Below are 21533 nucleotides of genomic sequence, written 5' to 3'. Positions count from 1 at the left end.
TAGCCTCAGTCTTCTGCACACCGAAGTGTCCAGACTGGTTGTGATACATATCCAGCACCAGGCTGGCATCCCGACGTGGTAGGAGACTTTGGTACACTCTATCACAGGACACTGGATCCAGGCTCCTTCTGAGCAACAGGCCTCTTTGAAGGAATAGTTGGTGGCGATGTCTCCACAGTCTCGCTAGTTCTGGGTCTGCCCTCTTCCTGCGGATTCTCTTAGGGATTTTTCCACTGGTAAGGATGTCGAGCAGTTCACCGAGGACTCTACTTTCGGACTGGAGCTTAATCCACCTTTCTTGATCGCCTCTGGACTCAGGACCATCTGATGAGGGAGGATCAGCAGCAGGAAGATCTTCAGTACGTATATTATCCTACTGGGAAAATTTATTGTAGAACGCTGGCATTTCCACTTCTTCCCAGGCATCTTTTGGTTCATCTGGGGTCTCTGTAGTGGGAAGCCGCGACAGAGCATCAGCGTTATCGTTGGAGCGGCCTGCCCGGTATTTCACAGTAAAGTCATAGTTGGCAAGGCGGGAGGCCCATCTTTGCTCCAGTGCCCCTAATTTGGCTGTATTCAGATGCGCCAGGGGTTTATTGTCCGTGAAGGCAACAAATGGTGTGGCAGCGAGATAGTCTTTGAACTTTTCGGTCACAGCCCACACTAAGGCAAGAAACTCCAGCTTGAAAGAACTGTAGTTCTGGTCGTTCTTTTCAGCTCCCTTCAGGGATCTGTTGGCGTAGGCAATTACCCTTTCTTTGTTATCTTGCACTTGAGCCAACACGGCCCCCAGGCCTCTTTTACTGGCATCTGTGTAGAGGTGGAATGGCTTCTGATAATCTGGGTAACCCAGAACAGGGGGTTCAGTCAACTTCTTCTTCAGGAGTTGAAAGGCAATTTCCCGTTCTTCATTCCATTCAACAGGAATAGGAGTTTTTGGGCTCTTCTTTGGATGCCCCCTCAGGAGTTCCTGGAACGGATCTGCAATTTGTGCGAAATGCGGGATGAAACGCCTGTAATACCCTGCAAAACTGAGAAAGCTTCTCACCTCTTTCACGGTCGTAGGAGTAGGCCAGTTGCGGACAGCAGCAAGTTTATCAGGATCAGGCTGTACTGCTTCGGCACTGACAACGTGCCCGAGGTATTTGACCGCTGGTTTCAGCAGGTGGCACTTGGATGGCTTGATTTTGAGGCCATATTTAGTAAGAACTTGGAACACCTCACCCAGGTGTTCTAGGTGGTTCTCATACGTCTTGGAGTATATGATAACGTCATCCAGGTATAATAGAACAGTCTCAAAATTCCTATGGCCTAAACAACGCTCCATCAGCCTCTGGAAAGTTCCTGGAGCGTTACACAGTCCAAACGGCATATAATTGAATTCAAACAGGCCCATAGGTGTAGTGAAAGCAGTCTTTTCTCGATCTTCTGGGGCCATGGGTACTTGCCAGTACCCACTGGTTAAGTCCAAGGTAGAGAAATAGGCTGATGACCCCAGGGCAGTCAAGGACTCTTCAATGCGTGGCAATGGATATGCATCTTTGTGGGTGATTTGATTAATTTTTCTGTAATCCACGCAGAACCTTATGCTGCCATCTTTTTTCCGGACAAGAACTAGGGGCGCAGCCCAGGGACTATGACTGTCCCGGATTATATTAGAGTCTTTCATCTCTTGTATCATTTCTTTCACAGACTGATAAGTAGTAGGTGGTATGGGTCTGTATCTCTCCTTAATAGGAGGATGAGAGCCAGTGGGTATGGTGTGTTTGATTACACTGACCTCTCCGTAGTCCGTGGAGTGTTTGCTGAAAGCCTGGTGGTGCTCCTTCACCAGCTTCAGGACTCCCTCTATTTGCTCTTTTAGGGTGGATTCGTTCCCCACATGTAGTTCTTCCCACCAGGATGTCGTAGGGAGGCTGCTGCTCTGTGTGGCCTGGAACGCCTCCGTGGCAGGCAGACGGATCACATCCTGGAAAGACACCTGAAAAAGCTGAGCAACGGGGCAGTGTTTAAGGAGAGTAACGGGATGATCACCAAAGTTAATTAAACGGACAGGCACTTTACCTTGAGACACGGTCACCAGGCTCTTGGCTGTCCGTATGAAGGGATGATTTTCAATGGGAATAGATTCCACTAAGGCCTGATAGTCCTGGCCCTGGATCCCTAACACAGCACGGCACCACAGGATGATCTGGGAATTTGGAGGCAGAATTACCGGCCGGTTATCCCGGATCCGGACAGTACAAATTTCTCCTTTCTTGTTGGCGAACCTTTGTTGAGTACACAGCACACTAATAGTCTTTTGAATAACTCTTCTGGAAGCAGGTGAGGCTGAAGATATAGTTTGATTTAATGCGTCAAGCACTTCAGAGTAACAATTTTTTAGAACGTTAGTCCTTAAGATCACAGGGTGTCCTCCTTTATCTCCTGCTTGTACCACAATCACGCCTTGCTGTGGCAGGGTGGCTTCTCCCACCTGAAGGGTAGGTTCCCAATACCCATGCACTTTCACTGGCTTACCGTTGCTGGCAATGATATCTAGCCAGGACTCTGGTGGCTGGGTGAGGAGACTTGGATCCCAGAACTTGTCAAAGGCAGGCCGTTGAATGGTGGTGACCTGTGACCCAGTGTCCAACAGGGCTTCAAAGGGTATCCCGTTGATACATATATTAATTTTTGGACGGGATCCTACATACTTAGGCATCCAGCTTGGATCCTTTGGACCTACTGTTCTACCTCCCGAGGGGCAGTCCTCTGCCTCAGGGGTTGCCCATTTAACTGCCAGCACATTGATTCGGTATGTCCATATTTCTTACAATGGTGGCAGACAGGCTGTTTTCTACTTCTGGGCCGGTAACTCGGTCGCCCATCAGGTTCTTTTGGATATACATCCCTATAGGCAGGTGGGAGCCTTGGAGGAAAAGGGCCTTCATCTTCCAGTAACAATGGTCTCTCCCACTCCTCAATTTTCTTACACACCTTTTCTAAGCTTAGAGTAAGATGGTTCACTTGCTCCATTAGTGCTACCACTACATCTGTGACTGGAGCCTGGGTGGCCTGACTGACTCCTGCAGGCCCCACATTAGCAGTCTTTGGCTGACAAGCCTGAGGTTCAGGGAAGGCTGCTGGCCCTGGAGCAGGGTTCTGGCCTAGTATACTGATGGCCAATTCCTTAAAATCCAAAAATGTACAGTGGGGGTGTTGAGCTGACAACATCCGTAGATGGCCCTTTAAATGCTCGGTACTTATGCCCGCAACGAACTGCTCTCTAAGAGTCTGGTCCTGGTCCTCAGCTTCTTTGGGATCCACTTGGACTACAGCTCTCAGTGTCTCTTGTAAGGACAGGGCAAAATCGTGGAGCGACTCTCCAGGCTGCTGCTTTCTGCTGAAGAAACGCATTTTAACTTCTGACACCGTTCTGGCCTCAAATGTGGTGCCCAAGCGATCAAAGATCTGTTCCAGGCTACTCTTCTCAGAGCGGGGCCACGACATGACTTCCCTGCGGGCGGCCCCTTCTAACTGAGCTAGGAGGATCTCCATTTGCTGTTCGGCAGTTATGGGATAAAGCCGGAACAAGGCCAGTATCTGCTCCCTAAAGTCCTTTAATTTGTGGGCTTCCCCTGAATAACGTGGGAACCAGGGGGCCCCAAAATAATACGGCATGGTTAACGGCATCAAGATTGGCGGTGCCGCGGCGGCAGGGGCCCTAGAGTCGGCTGTGGGTACTTCAGAAGGCACGAGTGGGGCCGCCTGCCCGATTTTCTCAGGTGCGGACATGGCGTTAATATGTGGGTATGGCCCTTTAAATGTAGCAGAGCAGACAGGAGCGGCAATGGTAGTAACTTTTCTAAGTAACGTCTTTGGTCACTAAAGGGATCCTCTCCGGTGCTCTGGCAGGGGTCGGGAATGTTCCGGTAAGGTAATTGGAAGAGCCGGCAAAAGTTTAAAGTCTGTACTTACTCCGGTGATGCTCGCTCCAGATCTCGCGAGATGTGTGGCTACGGGAGCCGAGCGTTCTGCGTACAGCGTCAGCAGGTGGGCGCGGTCTCTCGTAGCTCCGGGACTCAGGTAGGCGGCACCTTTTCTTCCAGACAGGGCGGCGTTCTTCCTCCTTGTTCTTTTTCGCGCCAAAGTCCTCTTTTTCGCGCCAAACGGTTCCACAAGGCGCACTTGTAATCCAACTCAGATGAAGTGGGCAAAATCGCTGTCTATTCACTGACAGCAAGCGGTGGCTTTACAACAGCAAAACAGTCCAGACAGTAAAATCTTCACACCGCAAATTATTACAGTTCACTTTGGCCCAGCAATTTTTTAATAAAGCAATTAGGGCTTGGTCACTTTAAGGCATATAATAGCACACAGTTTTTATATCCGCAATGGCGCAGGAATGATCGTATCCTGTTTGTGACGCCAATTTATGCAGCACGCCAGACCTGCAGGGTATAGCGACAGTGAGGTCACGGTATGGGCAATCGAGGGTTACTCACTTTTCTGAGGAGAACCCTGGGCAGGCATGCGGCAGTGAACGGAGAGGCAGACACTAGTTCCTCTGGGGCACACTCTGTAGATAGGGACCAGGCCTGATGGTGTGTGAGGTGCCCTGGATGTTGTAGGTGTTTTGAGTGCCTTAGGTAAGGTCCCTTTAAGATTCGTGATGCCAGTGCCTGTAACGGTGGCACACCGATTTGTAGGAGTAGTAAATGAGTACACAGTTGGTGAACCAAACGAAGCTTTACTTGGTGGAAAAACAGTCCAACTTTGTACAGACAATTACAGTTGATAATAATGATAATGCAGTCCCTTGAACAATACTCCACAAGCAGGTTGACTTTCAATAATGGCAGGTATTAATCATGCAAGATACTTGGAGGGCAAACAGTTAATGCTTTGCAGTGCAATGCTGCTCTATCCCCTTCAGCTATTCTAGCTGGCTGGATCCCAAGGCCCGGATGCCTAACTGCTGGCTTTAATCCTTGGTATATAACTCCTTCCTCCAGTATAGACCCTTGCTCTTTACTTTATAGATCCTCTGCCCATCAGGTTACTTATCTGACTTGTATTATCCTTGCTTGGTAGAGAAGCTGCAGGTTTCTCCCAGGAGGTTCTGTCCTACTACTGGGGTATCTCCACTGAGCTATTCCTAGCCTCAGGAGCTTCAGGTGGACTAAGTGACTCCTCTAGTCCCCTGGAATACACTAACTCTCCCCTGTCTGGGCCTACCTATATATGACTAGGGCTCTCTAGCTCCCTCTAATGCCTGGGAGGCTAAAATGCACCCTGACAGGCCTGACACCCAGATAACACAGGGAAATACAACACATGGCAGTAAATGCAATAAACACATTAACCCTTGTGTAGTGCCCACTTTTACCTAGTGGGACACTACATACCCCCACGTTATGACGTTGCCCGTCCTCGGCGCAACATGGAGGGTCCGCCCATCTGGAAGCGGCAACCTGAAAGACAAATGAGAACATGCACATACAGCAATCACCACAGTAACAATATAAAAATTGACAAACAGTGTCACTGAAAGGAATGGTGAAAAGGGGCGTCGTTCTCTTCTCTCAGGATAATGTAAGGGAACATGGGTGCTGACCTAGTGCAGCGTATCAATAAACCAGGATAGTCCATGAAAATGCAAACAAACATAAGTCCTTGGAGGCTCAAAGGATATAAATGGGCCCATAATGTAGTCTCCAAACCTCACAGGTGGGTGTCCCCTGGTAGAACGGGTGGACCTCCTTACCAGCAGGGGTTCTTCCTGCCTGGACTCAGGAAGGTCAGAGGAGCCCGCCGCCTCTGGAACTACTTCAGGAACTCTCTGGGCAAGGTGTCCTGAGGCTGAGGGCTAACAGGAACTGGAGCTGGAACCATTAAGTTCAACCAGGGTATGAGAAACCAGTGGAGCGGCTCTTTGTCATGAATTAAGTTCTCCACAGCCTGCATAGGGTCCATAGGTGGAGCTGGCAATTCTGTCTCAGAAGACTCAGGTTCCATATCCTCTGCCGCTGGTTCTCCTTCCATACAAGGCTTGAGACGATTCTTGTGAACAATTTGAGAACCTTTACCTTCTCTGGAGACTTGGTAAATATGGGCTTCAGCATTGGGGATGGCAGAAATAATATAGGGAATCCTTTCCCATTTGCTGTCCAACTTGCTGGTCCGGTGGTTGTTTTTTAACCACACCTTGTCTCCAAGAGCCAGGGGTTCCGCATGGGCAGCCTGGTCATTGTATTTTTTGCTGCTTTTCTCGAACATTCTCCATGCGTTCTTGGACGATCTCCTTAGCATTGAGGAGACGTCTTTGGTGTTCCACTACCCAGTCCATCCTTGGCAGTGGGTTGATCACATCCGGTACTTGCACACCCAGGGAGTGATCCGCAGGCAATCTCCCTTGTCGGCCAAACATCAAATAAAACGGGGTGTAACCGGTGGAACAATGAATGGTGTTGTTGTAAGTGTACATGAGCTGCGGCAACAGAGTAGGTCAATCACCCCTCGTCTCAGGGGGGTACTGCTCTCAGCATTTCAATGAGAGTCTTATTCATTTTTTCGCAGAGTCCGTTACCTTGCGGATGGTAGGCAGTGGTCCAGACTTTCTGGCAGTTATGCAGCAGGCACATCTCATGGAACAGCTGCGACTCAAACGCAGACCCTTGGTCGGTGAGGATCCTTTATGGGCAGCCGTAGGGCAGTAGAAAGTTCTTCCAAAACGCCTCCGCTGTAGTCTTGGCTGTCAGGTCTTTCACAGGCACTGCTACGACAAACTTGGTGAAGTGATCAATAATAGTCATGGCATAAGTATACCCTGAGCGACTCGGCTCCAACTTCACATGGTCAATAGCAATAGTTCTAAAGGAGTTTTACTTACGATAGGATGGAGAGGCGCCCTCTGGTCATGGCGTTCAGTTCACCCCACAGCACAGGCAGTGCATTCTCGGCACCATTTCTCGATATCCTCTCTCATCCCAATCCAATAGAATCTTCTGCGAATAGTAGCCTCAGTCTTCTGCACACCGAAGTGTCCAGACTGGTTGTGATACATATCCAGCACCAGGCTGGCATCCCGACGTGGTAGGAGACTTTGGTACACTCTATCACAGGACACTGGATCCAGGCTCCTTCTGAGCAACAGGCCTCTTTGAAGGAATAGTTGGTGGCGATGTCTCCACAGTCTCGCTAGTTCTGGGTCTGCCCTCTTCCTGCGGATTCTCTTAGGGATTTTTCCACTGGTAAGGATGTCGAGCAGTTCACCGAGGACTCTACTTTCGGACTGGAGCTTAATCCACCTTTCTTGATCGCCTCTGGACTCAGGACCATCTGATGAGGGAGGATCAGCAGCAGGAAGATCTTCAGTACGTATATTATCCTGCTGGGAAAATTTATTGTAGAACGCTGGCATTTCCACTTCTTCCCAGGCATCTTTTGGTTCATCTGGGGTCTCTGTAGTGGGAAGCCGCGACAGAGCATCAGCGTTATCGTTGGAGCGGCCTGCCCGGTATTTCACAGTAAAGTCATAGTTGGCAAGGCGGGAGGCCCATCTTTGCTCCAGTGCCCCTAATTTGGCTGTATTCAGATGCGCCAGGGGTTTATTGTCCGTGAAGGCAACAAATGGTGTGGCAGCGAGATAGTCTTTGAACTTTTCGGTCACAGCCCACACTAAGGCAAGAAACTCCAGCTTGAAAGAACTGTAGTTCTGGTCGTTCTTTTCAGCTCCCTTCAGGGATCTGCTGGCGTAGGCAATTACCCTTTCTTTGTTATCTTGCACTTGAGCCAACACGGCCCCCAGGCCTCTTTTACTGGCATCTGTGTAGAGGTGGAATGGCTTCTGATAATCTGGGTAACCCAGAACAGGGGGTTCAGTCAACTTCTTCTTCAGGAGTTGAAAGGCAATTTCCCGTTCTTCATTCCATTCAACAGGAATAGGAGTTTTTGGGCTCTTCTTTGGATGCCCCCTCAGGAGTTCCTGGATGGGATCTGCAATTTGTGCGAAATGCGGGATGAAACGCCTGTAATACCCTGCAAAACTGAGAAAGCTTCTCACCTCTTTCACGGTCGTAGGAGTAGGCCAGTTGCGGACAGCAGCAAGTTTATCAGGATCAGGCTGTACTGCTTCGGCACTGACAACGTGCCCGAGGTATTTGACCGCTGGTTTCAGCAGGTGGCACTTGGATGGCTTGATTTTGAGGCCATATTTAGTAAGAACTTGGAACACCTCACCCAGGTGTTCTAGGTGGTTCTCATACGTCTTGGAGTATATGATAACGTCATCCAGGCATAATAGAACAGTCTCAAAATTCCTATGGCCTAAACAACGCTCCATCAGCCTCTGGAAAGTTCCTGGAGCGTTACACAGTCCAAACGGCATATAATTGAATTCAAACAGGCCCATAGGTGTAGTGAAAGCAGTCTTTTCTCGATCTTCTGGGGCCATAGGTACTTGCCAGTACCCACTGGTTAAGTCCAAGGTAGAGAAATAGGCTGATGACCCCAGGGCAGTCAAGGACTCTTCAATGCGTGGCAATGGATATGCATCTTTGTGGGTGATTTGATTAATTTTTCTGTAATCCACGCAGAACCTTATGCTGCCATCTTTTTTCCGGACAAGAACTAGGGGCGCAGCCCAGGGACTATGACTGTCCCGGATTATATTAGAGTCTTTCATCTCTTGTATCATTTCTTTCACAGACTGATAAGTAGTAGGTGGTATGGGTCTGTATCTCTCCTTAATAGGAGGATGAGAGCCAGTGGGTATGGTGTGTTTGATTACACTGACCTCTCCGTAGTCCGTGGAGTGTTTGCTGAAAGCCTGGTGGTGCTCCTTCACCAGCTTCAGGACTCCCTCTATTTGCTCTTTTAGGGTGGATTCGTTCCCCACATGTAGTTCTTCCCACCAGGATGTCGTAGGGAGGCTGCTGCTCTGTGTGGCCTGGAACGCCTCCGTGGCAGGCAGACGGATCACATCCTGGAAAGACACCTGAAAAAGCTGAGCAACGGGGCAGTGTTTAAGGAGAGTAACGGGATGATCACCAAAGTTAATTAAACGGACAGGCACTTTACCTTGAGACACGGTCACCAGGCTCTTGGCTGTCCGTATGAAGGGATGATTTTCAATGGGAATAGGTTCCACTAAGGCCTGATAGTCCTGGCCCTGGATCCCTAACACAGCACGGCACCACAGGATGATCTGGGAATTTGGAGGCAGAATTACCGGCCGGTTATCCCGGATCCGGACAGTACAAATTTCTCCTTTCTTGTTGGCGAACCTTTGTTGAGTACACAGCACACTAATAGTCTTTTGAATAACTCTTCTGGAAGCAGGTGAGGCTGAAGATATAGTTTGATTTAATGCGTCAAGCACTTCAGAGTAACAATTTTTTAGAACGTTAGTCCTTAAGATCACAGGGTGTCCTCCTTTATCTCCTGCTTGTACCACAATCACGCCTTGCTGTGGCAGGGTGGCTTCTCCCACCTGAAGGGTAGGTTCCCAATACCCATGCACTTTCACTGGCTTACCGTTGCTGGCAATGATATCTAGCCAGGACTCTGGTGGCTGGGTGAGGAGACTTGGATCCCAGAACTTGTCAAAGGCAGGCCGTTGAATGGTGGTGACCTGTGACCCAGTGTCCAACAGGGCTTCAAAGGGTATCCCGTTGATACATATATTAATTTTTGGATGGGATCCTACATACTTAGGCATCCAGCTTGGATCCTTTGGACCTACTGTTCTACCTCCCGAGGGGCAGTCCTCTGCCTCAGGGGTTGCCCATTTAACTGCCAGCACATTGATTCGGTATGTCCATATTTCTTACAATGGTGGCAGACAGGCTGTTTTCTACTTCTGGGCCGGTAACTCGGTCGCCCATCAGGTTCTTTTGGATATACATCCCTATAGGCAGGTGGGAGCCTTGGAGGAAAAGGGCCTTCATCTTCCAGTAACAATGGTCTCTCCCACTCCTCAATTTTCTTACACACCTTTTCTAAGCTTAGAGTAAGATGGTTCACTTGCTCCATTAGTGCTACCACTACATCTGTGACTGGAGCCTGGGTGGCCTGACTGACTCCTGCAGGCCCCACATTAGCAGTCTTTGGCTGACAAGCCTGAGGTTCAGGGAAGGCTGCTGGCCCTGGAGCAGGGTTCTGGCCTAGTATACTGATGGCCAATTCCTTAAAATCCAAAAATGTACAGTGGGGGTGTTGAGCTGACAACATCCGTAGATGGCCCTTTAAATGCTCGGTACTTATGCCCGCAACGAACTGCTCTCTAAGAGTCTGGTCCTGGTCCTCAGCTTCTTTGGGATCCACTTGGACTACAGCTCTCAGTGTCTCTTGTAAGGACAGGGCAAAATCGTGGAGCGACTCTCCAGGCTGCTGCTTTCTGCTGAAGAAACGCATTTTAACTTCTGACACCGTTCTGGCCTCAAATGTGGTGCCCAAGCGATCAAAGATCTGTTCCAGGCTACTCTTCTCAGAGCGGGGCCACGACATGACTTCCCTGCGGGCGGCCCCTTCTAACTGAGCTAGGAGGATCTCCATTTGCTGTTCGGCAGTTATGGGATAAAGCCGGAACAAGGCCAGTATCTGCTCCCTAAAGTCCTTTAATTTGTGGGCTTCCCCTGAATAACGTGGGAACCAGGGGGCCCCAAAATAATACGGCATGGTTAACGGCATCAAGCTTGGCGGTGCCGCGGCGGCAGGGGCCCTAGAGTCGGCTGTGGGTACTTCAGAAGGCACGAGTGGGGCCGCCTGCCCGATTTTCTCAGGTGCGGACATGGCGTTAATATGTGGGTATGGCCCTTTAAATGTAGCAGAGCAGACAGGAGCGGCAATGGTAGTAACTTTTCTAAGTAACGTCTTTGGTCACTAAAGGGATCCTCTCCGGTGCTCTGGCAGGGGTCGGGAATGTTCCGGTAAGGTAATTGGAAGAGCCGGCAAAAGTTTAAAGTCTGTACTTACTCCGGTGATGCTCGCTCCAGATCTCGCGAGATGTGTGGCTACGGGAGCCGAGCGTTCTGCGTACAGCGTCAGCAGGTGGGCGCGGTCTCTCGTAGCTCCGGGACTCAGGTAGGCGGCACCTTTTCTTCCAGACAGGGCGGCGTTCTTCCTCCTTGTTCTTTTTCGCGCCAAAGTCCTCTTTTTCACGCCAAACGGTTCCACAAGGCGCACTTGTAATCCAACTCAGATGAAGTGGGCAAAATCGCTGTCTATTCACTGACAGCAAGCGGTGGCTTTACAACAGCAAAACAGTCCAGACAGTAAAATCTTCACACCGCAAATTATTACAGTTCACTTTGGCCCAGCAATTTTTTAATAAAGCAATTAGGGCTTGGTCACTTTAAGGCATATAATAGCACACAGTTTTTATATCCGCAATGGCGCAGGAATGATCGTATCCTGTTTGTGACGCCAATTTATGCAGCACGCCAGACCTGCAGGGTATAGCGACAGTGAGGTCACGGTATGGGCAATCGAGGGTTACTCACTTTTCTGAGGAGAACCCTGGGCAGGCATGCGGCAGTGAACGGAGAGGCAGACACTAGTTCCTCTGGGGCACACTCTGTAGATAGGGACCAGGCCTGATGGTGTGTGAGGTGCCCTGGATGTTGTAGGTGTTTTGAGTGCCTTAGGTAAGGTCCCTTTAAGATTCGTGATGCCAGTGCCTGTAACGGTGGCACACCGATTTGTAGGAGTAGTAAATGAGTACACAGTTGGTGAACCAAACGAAGCTTTACTTGGTGGAAAAACAGTCCAACTTTGTACAGACAATTACAGTTGATAATAATGATAATGCAGTCCCTTGAACAATACTCCACAAGCAGGTTGACTTTCAATAATGGCAGGTATTAATCATGCAAGATACTTGGAGGGCAAACAGTTAATGCTTTGCAGTGCAATGCTGCTCTATCCCCTTCAGCTATTCTAGCTGGCTGGATCCCAAGGCCCGGATGCCTAACTGCTGGCTTTAATCCTTGGTATATAACTCCTTCCTCCAGTATAGACCCTTGCTCTTTACTTTATAGATCCTCTGCCCATCAGGTTACTTATCTGACTTGTATTATCCTTGCTTGGTAGAGAAGCTGCAGGTTTCTCCCAGGAGGTTCTGTCCTACTACTGGGGTATCTCCACTGAGCTATTCCTAGCCTCAGGAGCTTCAGGTGGACTAAGTGACTCCTCTAGTCCCCTGGAATACACTAACTCTCCCCTGTCTGGGCCTACCTATATATGACTAGGGCTCTCTAGCTCCCTCTAATGCCTGGGAGGCTAAAATGCACCCTGACAGGCCTGACACCCAGATAACACAGGGAAATACAACACATGGCAGTAAATGCAATAAACACATTAACCCTTGTGTAGTGCCCACCTTTACCTAGTAAGACCCTACATACACCCACGCTATGACGTTGCCCGTCCTCGGCGCAACATGGAGGGTCCGCCCATCTGGAAGCGGCAACCTGAAAGACAAATGAGAACATGCACATACAGCAATCACCACAGTAACAATATAAAAATTGACAAACAGTGTCACTGAAAGGAATGGTGAAAAGGGGTGTCGTTCTCTTCTCTCAGGATAATGTAAGGGAACAGGGGCGCTGACCTGGTGCAGCGTATCAATAAACCAGGATAGTCCATAAAAATGCAAACAAACATAAGTCCTTGGAGGCTCAAAGGATATAAATGAGTCCGTACCCAGGTTTGCAAAAAATTAAACAGGGGTTTCCCGTGAGGGACTACCTGGGCCCATAATGTAATCTCCAAACCTCACAGGTGGGTGTCCCCTGGTAGAACGGGTGGACCTCCTTACCAGCAGGGGTTCTTCCTGCCTGGACTCAGGAAGGTCAGAGGAGCCCGCCGCCTCTGGAACTACTTCAGGAACTCTCTGTGGCAAGGTGTCCTGAGGCTGAGGGCTAACAGGAACTGGAGCTGGAACCATTAAGTTCAACCAGGGTATGAGAAACCAGTGGAGCGGCTCTTTGTCATGAATTAAGTTCTCCACAGCCTGCATAGGGTCCATAGGTGGAGCTGGCAATTCTGTCTCAGAAGACTCAGGTTCCATATCCTCTGCCGCTGGTTCTCCTTCCATACAAGGCTTGAGACGATTCTTGTGAACAATTTGAGAACCTTTACCTTCTCTGGAGACTTGGTAAATATGGGCTTCAGCATTGGGGATGGCAGAAATAATATAGGGAATCCTTTCCCATTTACTGTCCAACTTGCTGGTCCGGTGGTTGTTTTTTAACCACACCTTGTCTCCAAGAGCCAGGGGTTCCGCATGGGCAGCCTGGTCATTGTATTTTTTGCTGCTTTTCTCGAACATTCTCCATGCGTTCTTGGAAGATCTCCTTAGCATTGAGGAGACGTCTTTGGTGTTCCACTACCCAGTCCGTCCTTGGCAGTGGGTTGATCACATCCGGTACTTGCACACCCAGGGAGTGATCCGCAGGCAATCTCCCTTGTCGGCCAAACATCAAATAAAACGGGGTGTAACCGGTGGAACAATGAATGGTGTTGTTGTAAGTGTACATGAGCTGCGGCAACAGAGTAGGCCAATCACCCCTCATCTCAGGGGGTACTGCTCTCAGCATTTCAATGAGAGTCTTATTCATTTTTTCGCAGATTCCGTTACCTTGCAGATGGTAGGCAGTGGTCCGGACTTTCTGGCAGTTATGCAGCAGGCACATCTCATGGAACAGCTGCGACTCAAACGCAGACCCTTGGTTGGTGAGGATCCTTTCTGGGCAGCCGTAGGGCAGTAGAAAATTCTTCCAGAACGCCTCCGCTGTAGTCTTGGCTGTCAGGTCTTTCACAGGCACTGCTACGACAAACTTGGTGAAGTGATCAATAATAGTCATGGCATAAGTATACCCTGAGCGACTCGGCTCCAACTTCACATGGTCAATAGCAACAAGTTCTAAAGGAGTTTTACTTACGATAGGATGGAGAGGCGCCCTCTGGTCATGGCGTTCAGTTCATGCACAGGCAGTGCATTCTCGGCACCATTTCTCGATATCCTCTCTCATCCCAATCCAATAGAATCTTCTGCGAATAGTAGCTTCAGTCTTCTGCACACCGAAGTGTCCAGACTGGTTGTGATACATATCCAGCACCAGGCTAGCATCCCGATGTGGTAGGAGAATTTGGTACACTCTATCACAGGACACTGGATCCAGGCTCCTTCTGAGCAACAGGCCTCTTTGAAGGAATAGTTGGTGGCGATGTCTCCACAGTCTCGCTAGTTCTGGGTCTGCACTCTTCCTGCGGATTCTCTCAGGGATTTTTCCACTGGTAAGGAAGTCGAGCAGTTCACCGAGGACTCTACTTTCGGACTGGAGCTTAATCCACCTTTCTTGATCGCCTCTGGACTCAGGACCATCTGATGAGGGAGGATCAGCAGCAGGAAGATCTTCAGTACGTATATTATCCTGCTGGGAAAATTTATTGTAGAACGCTGGCATTTCCACTTCTTCCCAGGCATCTTTTGGTTCATCTGGGGTCTCTGTAGTGGGAAGCCGCGACAGAGCATCAGCGTTATCGTTGGAGCGGCCTGCCCGGTATTTCACAGTAAAGTCATAGTTGGCAAGGCGGGAGGCCCATCTTTGCTCCAGTGCCCCTAATTTGGCTGTATTCAGATGCGCCAGGGGTTTATTGTCCGTGAAGGCAACAAATGGTGTGGCAGCGAGATAGTCTTTGAACTTTTCGGTCACAGCCCACACTAAGGCAAGAAACTCCAGCTTGAAAGAACTGTAGTTCTGGTCGTTCTTTTCAGCTCCCTTCAGGGATCTGCTGGCGTAGGCAATTACCCTTTCTTTGTTATCTTGCACTTGAGCCAACACGGCCCCCAGGCCTCTTTTACTGGCATCTGTGTAGAGGTGGAATGGCTTCTGATAATCTGGGTAACCCAGAACAGGGGGTTCAGTCAACTTCTTCTTCAGGAGTTGAAAGGCAATTTCCCGTTCTTCATTCCATTCAACAGGAATAGGAGTTTTTGGGCTCTTCTTTGGTCTTCTTTGGATGCCCCCTCAGGAGTTCCTGGATGGGATCTGCAATTTGTGCGAAATGCGGGATGAAACGCCTGTAATACCCTGCAAAACTGAGAAAGCTTCTCACCTCTTTCACGGTCGTAGGAGTAGGCCAGTTGCGGACAGCAGCAAGTTCATCAGGATCAGGCAGTACTGCTTCGGCACTGACAACGTGCCTTAGGTATTTGACCACTGGTTTCAGCAGGTGGCACTTGGATGGCTTGATTTTGAGGCCATATTTAGTAAGAACTTGGAACACCTCACCCAGGTGTTCTAGGTGGTCCTCATACGTCTTGGAGTATATGATAACGTCATCCAGGTATAATAGAACAGTCTCAAAATTCCTATGGCCTAAACAACGCTCCATCAGCCTCTGGAACGTTCCTGGAGCGTTACACAGTCCAAATGGCATATAATTGAATTCAAACAGGCCCATAGGTGTAGTGAAAGCAGTCTTTTCTCGATCTTCTGGGGCCATGGGTACTTGCCAGTACCCACTGGTTAAGTCCAAGGTAGAGAAATAGGCTGATGACCCCAGGGCAGTCAAGGACTCTTCAATGCGTGGCAATGGATATGCATCTTTGTGGGTGATTCGATTAATTTTTCTGTAATCCACGCAGAACCTTATGCTGCCATCTTTTTTCCGTACAAGAACTAGGGGCGCAATTAATTCCAGACTAGGCCGCAATTAAATTTGTTCGCCCAAAATGGCTGCATTCCAAATAACTTAATAGAACCACAATATCTAAAGGGTGTATCTCACACGTACTGATCCAGACTAGGCCGCAATTTAAGTTTTTTACCCAAACTGGATGTTTGTTTAATAACTGAACATGACAGCAGTATATATCTCTTGAATTTCACACGTGTTGATGCTGCAAGGGCTGTAAAATTGTGTATTTTGGCAAAAAAAAGTGTTTTTAAAAACCCAGAAAATTATGGCTGTATTTCTAGCTTAAATTGCACACTGACTAATCCAGATGTTGGATATTGCCAAAAAAATGTTTGTTTTGTAACAGAATATGAAAGCTGTATATATATTAAACCTGAATTTCACACGTGCAGATCTGTAAAATAGTGTATTTTGCCAAAAAAGGGTGTTTTTAGAAACCCAGAAAATTATGGCTTTATTTCTAGCTTAAATTGCACACTGACTAATCCAGATGTTGGATATTGCCAAAAAAGTGTTTTTCTACTAACTGAATATGAAAGCTGTATATAACCCTTGAATTTCACACGTGCTGATGCTGCAAGGGCTGTAAAATTCTGTATTTTGGCATAAAAGTGTGTTTTTAAAAACCCTGAGAATTATGGCTGTATTTCTAGCTTAAATTGCACACTGACTAATCCTGCAAATCCACTAGATGTTGCATATTGCTAAAAAAGGGTGATTTTTTAAAACCAGATTATTATTGCAGTATTTCAAGCTTGGATTTGAATGTCACAAAACCTCAGATGCAGTGCTGGTGCACTGAGCTTGCATAAAATGGCAGCCGCCGCCGCCCACCTAACTAACAGACGGATAAAAGTTATTTTTTTCTGTCACTGGGTTCAAGGCAGGGTAAAAAGATTGTGCCCTGCACCCACACAACTACAGTATTTTTCGCCCTATAAGACGCACCCCCCCCCCCCAAAAAAAAGTGGGAGGAAAATAGCAGTGCGTCTTATGGGGTGAAGGCTGACATTTTTACACTGATACACCACGGACCGCAAGCTGCAAAGCGCGGCCGGCGTGTGTATCAGTGAAGAGGGCCTTTAGTTTTGTAATGGCAGCGGGGCCCGGTGCAGTCACTGTATTCTAGTGCACCGGGCCCCGCTCACTGTACTAATAGTATCTACTGTAACTGCAGGCAGGCAATGTTTAACTATAGATATGTTCGATCCAGCAACCTGTACTTACGATCATAGCAGGCTGGAGGCAGGAGGCTGGGCGGGCGGGCACTGGCAACGTAACTTCCTTCATCACGTGCCTGCTCTGCCCACTTTATGAATGAAGCAGGCGGCGCAGGCACGTGATGTAGGAAGTTACGCTGCCAGTGCCCGCCCGCCCGCCCAGCCTCCTGCCTCCTGTCTCCTGCCTCCAGCCTGCTATGATCGTAGGTACAGGCTGCTGGATCGAACATATCTATAGTTAAACATTGCCTGCCTGCAGTTACAGTAGATACCATTAGTACAGTGAGCGGGGCCCGGTGCAATAGAATACAATGACTGCACTAGTCCCTGCTTCCATTTAAAAACTAGTGTAGATGCCAGACCCCACCCCCTGTATTGGAAGTCATTCACAGTGGCTGACACTGTTATGGGGGGGATTTGTGGATGTCAAATAGGATAAGATGCTATTTATCTGTCATCCACAGATCCCCCAATAGCAGTGTTGAGCCATCCACAGATGCCCCCATAACAGTGTCAGCCACAGACCCCCATAACAGTACCATCCACAGACCCCCATAACAGTGCCATCCACAGACCCCCATAACAGTGCCATCCACAGACCCCCATAATAGTGTCATTCACAGGCTACTATTAGTTCAAAGCCCACCAAAAGCACACCTTTTGGTTCAAAATATATTTTTTCTTATTTTCCTCCTCAAAAACCTAGGTGCGTCTTATAGGGTGAAAAATACGGTAAATGTATGTAGATCGCTGTGTTAGATTCAAGTTCTGATCACAGATTCTCTCCTTTTCTCTCCCTGAAATCACCAGCAGCATCCTCTCCCTACACTAGTAACAGCAGAGTGACGTGCAGCGCTACGTGACTCCAGCTTATATAGAGCCTGGGTCACATGCTGCACTGGCCAATCACAGCCATGCCATTAGTAGGCATGGCTGTGATGGCTTCTAAGGTCACACAGTTAAACGCTTGTTGATTGGCTGCTCTGTAGCCTTTCAAAAAGCGCTAAGAAATCGCTGAACACCGAACCCGAACTTTTACTGAAATGTTCGGGTCCGGGGTCCAAAAATCCTGAAGTTCGGTACGAAGTTCGCTCAACCCTACTGTAGAGGACAGAGGGACAGCCAGACATTGATTTTTATAATATAGATTTTAATTTAAATGATGATACAAAATTCTTCATAAATAAAATGTACTTTCAAAGCTGTGATAGACTTTATACAAACAGTTAATTCTGGTTGAATTTCCTTTATTCACCCCCCGAGAATTTAGCCCTTTAGAATTGAATATTTTGTTCTTCTATTTTTAGTTTACATCCTTAATTTGTGTAATTGACAATTCTCAGTTGTTTTAATTACACACATTTTTTTCATTCTCTGGAAAATGACTTGTGGGAATGTAGAAGCTATTAATATTAATGAATTGCTTACAAAACTAGGGACCCTTGACAGAACCTCAAAAAGGAAAGCGGAATTTTACATTTTCACATTTCTATTCACAGCTAATGGTAAGTGACTAACATATAATGAGAATTTCTCCAGGTCACATTCTTACAGAACTGAATGGAGGTGACAAAAAAAAAATAGTGCATTGCCTTTTTTTTTATCAAAAAAAAAAAAAAAAGGAAAATGCTGGGAATACTTTCATATTTTTTTGTAAATTGATTTTTTTAACCTGTCTTTTTATTTGTTATTTTAGATATTTTTTTATTATTTTACTTTTATTTGCTTTTATGTTTATGATAGGCACTTTTTACATTTTACTTTTGAAGAACTTTAAAATACTACCAATTCATTAAAAAGATCAGTATCCCTAAACACGACAGACCGCCTGCTCCATACCGACTGACAAGGATAAGGTGTGTATTGTGACCGCGCTAACTATCAATTGTCCAGAATCCAACTAGCATGCCCGACCGCTGCTCCCTATACCACTGTGTTTATAGGTATGTGTACAGTTCTTCGTTATACACACAGGATATTTCCCACATAAGCAAGTCAATCCGGCACCTACCAGGATTGGTGGCACCGGAGAGTAAGGAGAAGTCCTACTGAATGTATGTGGCTTCCTCAGGTATAGGTACAAATCTACAGCACTGGCGGTATCAAAAATATCTGAAGTGTGCCCGGACTGGAAGCACGCTTCTCCTCCTCAAAACTTGCGTTCCATACAGAGCACACAGTAACTTCTTTTGAGCTGCAGGGTTTCCAAAGGATCAAACTTAATCCAACACGTTTTGGAAAATGGTCACGTTTGCCTTTCTTATTCGTCTCCTAATTATATAGACACCTCCAGAATGTATGCCCATTTAATTTTGGCGGTGCCTATATAATTCGAAGAAGAACAAGGATCTTTAGCAGAGTAGCGCGAGCGGACATAGGCAGGATCAGGAATGTGTTATCATGCCTGTACATCATTCACTTTTGGCCCCACGGTAAAATCCATACACCCACACACCACTGACATCTCAGTAGTATAAACATTACAAGCATTATAGAGACCTACATTTCAGGTGCCTATTAGGTCACTAAAACAGTAACATAGGTAAATAAAGTATATCACAAAAAAAATATTTTGTGGCATTTAGGATAGTTTAATGCTGTTCTTCAAATGTTTAGGTAAACTTCAACCAATTGGAGCAAGAAATGGTAAAACACACAATATTGAAGCTATTTGAAATGCTCAGAGTTTGACTTCTGACCACAATTGGCACATATGTCAGTGCATTCCCTAAGCCTATAGAGTATTAGTTATGCTACAGTAAAAGACTGCCCTTTTTATACACCTATTATATTTCTTTCAAATGTCATGAAAAGTGCAATCAACTGTACAGGAATATATAGCATGTGCAAGCCTAGGCTATGTTTAAATGCTAATGTTAGGCCTAAATTCCAGTCATGTATGTGAATTCAGTGTTTTATACTCTATTCATGCACTTAGGAAAATACCTACAACTTCTGTGCTAAAAAGCCCCTGATTAGTCCAATGAATTACAACAGGGCTAATACATGTGCTGATTCTCTAGGCAATCAATAGATTAGAGAGTAGAGATGGGCAAATTTCCCCAAATTCATTCTGGGTTGAAGTGCCCATCAGATTCAATTTGGTCTGAATAAATTTGGACAGATATGAAAGTGTCCCCATTGCCCTGAAAAGTCTTGTATGACTCTCTGAGGTCTCCTAGGACTGTATCCAACCCTTTTAAAGCTCTTTAACTCCAAGTCAGCATTACTAATGTCAAAGTGACACTGACATATAGTGTTGAGTGAATCAAAGTCAAATTTCCTCCTGCTTCATGGTAACGAATCAATTTTCCAATAAAAAAAAAAAAATTACATACTCACCTCATCAATTTACATACGAAGGGGCCTCCACGGCCATCTTAATGGAAGATACAGCACGAAATCTCACGCAATGTCACGTATGAAACGCTGGTCAACGTGTTGATGTCTTCACATCGCGCGGTGTCTTCAATCAAAATGCCCACGACGGCCTCTAAGCGATCAAATGGATAAGGTGAGTATTTATTTATTTATTTTTTTTATCCTAATTAACCCCTGAAAGGACTAAATTGTAGCCTCAGATGCCGCAATCATTGGTAAATGTGGCATCTGAGGAGTTGACTGTTGGGGGCATCTTGATCGTCATTCCCCATCATAACACCCGCTACATGCAAATAAATAAGTTTGGTGACGAAGTAATTCATCACAAAGCGAATTTCTTTGTGAAATTCGGCGAAGCAGCAGAATCTAATTTTACATAACTTCATTCATCTCTACTGACATACACATAGCAATGGCCAAACGGATGATCATGGGTTGTAACCAGCAGCTTGTTTAAAAACACTCTGCGCTGTTGGATTTCTTTTATTAGCAAAAAGATGTAAAAATGATCCTTTTTTTTATTTCAGATGTTTTATTCTCTGTCTCCTGACCTGAAAAATGCTGGCCATCCATTTTGAGTTTCAGATTCACCGATATAAGAATCTTTTGTGAAAATCATAATAAATTCAATTTGTGTAGAACCGATTCCCTCACCTCTACTTGTGGAAAATGCAGTTGAGCAATAGATTCACTCAGGATGAGCATGCCTATGGGGTACCGTTACGAGAATGCAGGAGCCTTTATACTAAGAAATGGTAGGTAGAGAATGGGATATAGGAGGCAACAGCGGGCATTTAGTGGGGGCTGGGGTTAGTGAAGACTATAGGCAGGTGACTAGGTATAACTGTACACCCATGTAAAACAGAGCTGCTGGTAACATAAACCTGTTACAAACCAACAATTTAAACCAAGTTACCCAAAAATCTCAATCGCATTCTGGGAAATGAAAGTGGGAAATGAAATAGTAACTTAAATGTATGTTCGATGTCTACCTAGCAAAATGCGTGAGCTGGAATCTATAGTACTAGAGGAACACATAGACACAGGAGAGAGGGCCCTGCCCACGAGGGCTTACAATCTACATGGTATGGGAGAAGGACAAAGTAGGAGAGGTTAAAGCTGGTCATGATTATACAAAATTTAGCCCTTTAGAAATGAATATTTTGTTCTTCTATTTTTAGTTTAAATCATTTAGCCATCCTTAATTTGTGTAATTGACAATTCTCAGTTGTTTTAATT

This window comes from Bufo bufo, chromosome 4 (genome assembly GCF_905171765.1).
Source record: "Bufo bufo chromosome 4, aBufBuf1.1, whole genome shotgun sequence".
NCBI lineage: Eukaryota > Metazoa > Chordata > Amphibia > Anura > Bufonidae > Bufo > Bufo bufo.
This window is presented reverse-complemented; position numbering follows the sequence as displayed.